The sequence below is a fragment of the Athalia rosae genome, chromosome 6, assembly GCF_917208135.1.
Source record: "Athalia rosae chromosome 6, iyAthRosa1.1, whole genome shotgun sequence".
Taxonomy (NCBI): domain Eukaryota; kingdom Metazoa; phylum Arthropoda; class Insecta; order Hymenoptera; family Athaliidae; genus Athalia; species Athalia rosae.
In genome coordinates this window covers 7,658,760-7,661,259 of record NC_064031.1, presented here as the reverse complement: position 1 = coordinate 7,661,259, position 2,500 = coordinate 7,658,760, and the positions used below count along the sequence as shown (strand labels likewise).

The 2,500-nt window shown below is 49.5% G+C and overlaps 1 non-coding gene across 1 annotated transcript in view; it reads right to left on the bottom strand.

Annotated features, from left to right (window-relative positions):
- LOC125501547 overlaps window positions 1-1,501 on the bottom strand; it is a 1,914-nt gene extending 413 nt beyond the window's left edge. Inside the window, exon 1 of the ribosomal RNA XR_007279136.1 lies at window positions 1-1,501. This exon is cut by the window's left edge and continues 413 nt beyond it. This is a non-coding gene — a ribosomal RNA (small subunit ribosomal RNA).
- Between the last annotated feature and the right edge of the window lie 999 nt (window positions 1,502-2,500).

Genomic DNA, 2,500 nt, shown 5'->3' with positions numbered 1-2,500 from the left:
CCTCTAAGAAGATTTATTTGTACGCCGGTAGTAAAAACCTCCCGACCGAAGCCGGGGGCCTTCGAGATACCGGAAAGTACGCCTATTTAGCAGGCTAGAGTCTCGTTCGTTATCGGAATTAACCAGACAAATCGCTCCACCAACTAAGAACGGCCATGCACCACCACCCACCGAATCAAGAAAGAGCTCTCAATCTGTCAATCCTTCCGGTGTCCGGGCCTGGTGAGGTTTCCCGTGTTGAGTCAAATTAAGCCGCAGGCTCCACTCCTGGTGGTGCCCTTCCGTCAATTCCTTTAAGTTTCAGCTTTGCAACCATACTTCCCCCGGAACCCAAAAGCTTTGGTTTCCCGGAAGCTGCCCGCCGAGTCATCGGAGGAACTTCGGCGGATCGCTAGCTGGCATCGTTTATGGTTAGAACTAGGGCGGTATCTGATCGCCTTCGAACCTCTAACTTTCGTTCTTGATTAAAGAAAACATTTTTGGCAAATGCTTTCGCTTCTGTCCGTCTTGCGACGATCCAAGAATTTCACCTCTAACGTCGCAATACGAATGCCCCCATCTGTTCCTATTAATCATTACCTCGGGGTTCCGAAAACCAACAAAATAGAACCGAGGTCCTATTCCATTATTCCATGCACACAGTATTCAGGCGAAAATAGCCTGCTTTAAGCACTCTAATTTGTTCAAAGTAAACGTACCGGCCCACCTCGACACTCAATGAAGAGCACCGCGATGGGATATTAGTTGGGCCGCCCCGAAAGGCTAAGCCCACCGGTAGGACGTCCCACAATCATGCCAGTTAAACACCGCGAGCGGTGAACCGACAGCGTGAGACACAGATTCAACTACGAGCTTTTTAACCGCAACAACTTTAATATACGCTATTGGAGCTGGAATTACCGCGGCTGCTGGCACCAGACTTGCCCTCCAATTGATCCTCGTTAAAGGATTTAAAGTGTACTCATTCCGATTACGGGGCCTCGGATGAGTCCCGTATCGTTATTTTTCGTCACTACCTCCCCGTGCCGGGAGTGGGTAATTTGCGCGCCTGCTGCCTTCCTTGGATGTGGTAGCCGTTTCTCAGGCTCCCTCTCCGGAATCGAACCCTGATTCCCCGTTACCCGTTACAACCATGGTAGGCGCAGAACCTACCATCGACAGTTGATAAGGCAGACATTTGAAAGATGCGTCGCCGGTACCAAGACCGTGCGATCAGCCCAAAGTTATTCAGAGTCACCAAAGTAAACGGCGGACGGGACGAACCCGCCACCGATTGGTTTTGATCTAATAAAAGCATTCCTCCCATCTCTGGTCGGAACTCTGTTTGCATGTATCAGCTCTAGAATTACCACAGTTATCCAAGTAAATGTGGGTACGATCTAAGAAACCATAACTGATTTAATGAGCCATTCGCGGTTTCACCTTAATATGGCTTGCACTGAGACATGCATGGCTTAATCTTTGAGACAAGCATATGACTACTGGCAGGATCAACCAGGGAGCTTTGTGTTATTGGTAGCTCTTTTCGTGTGTTGCCCCATGCCGCCGAGTCTTTGCCCGGTCGGCCACACGTTTTAATATAATATGTATATCTGGTACCGCACAACTTGTGTACGCGTACTAGCGCTCAGAGCGCTCTGTTCGACTTTGTGTTTCCTCGGGTGAAGACAATTTTTGTCGACTTCCCGGTGCAAATCGTTCGAATTATCCTTCTCGTATCCTTCGGCTAGATTGCAAGCGTCGGGAGTACGATTGGAAATCAATGTGTACCGTCTGCGAACAGACTGTGATACGCACGGAATGTGGCGAGTTGATGCCTCTGTTCGACTGCTTCCCTCGACTTGCGAGAGAAGACTTTCTGGTCACCGCATAAAGGGCCATTCGGTCTTAGACACCGACCCGCGGTTATGTAGTGTCGACGATTCAAATTGAATCATATTTTCTAGACGGAGCGAAGAACTCGCCCCTGCGAAACGTGAGCGCTCGGAAAAACTTTGAACTCGTGAGAGTGGTTCTTACCGGAACGAAACGAACGCCTGTGGTGCGAATCTCCGCTCAGACGAAAAATTTTCAAAATTCGAAAAAAATTTTTGTCTGCGTGTTCGTGACACGGTGAGGACGAAACCATAGCCCCGACAACAAACCCGCAAAGGGATGTCGAGATACGGGCCGAAACAAGTCGAAAGTTCCGAAACCCGAGGACTAGGTGCCGACCGACCGGTCGAGACCGCTCGGTGCATGAAGTATCAACGGTGCCGCTCGGACGTCGGAGCCGGCCGGTCATAACACGTGTTCCTTATGGGGCAAAACAGCAACGCGACCTGAAAAATTTGGCAGTACGTTGGAACTTAGTTCCATGCGAGAATCGTTGGGACTTTGAAAATTTTTCGATCCAACGAGTGATGCGCGACTCTTTCGGACTTTGAAAATTTTTCGTTCCAACGAGTGATGCGCGACTCTTTCGGACTTTGAAAATTTTTCGATCCAACGAGTGATGCGC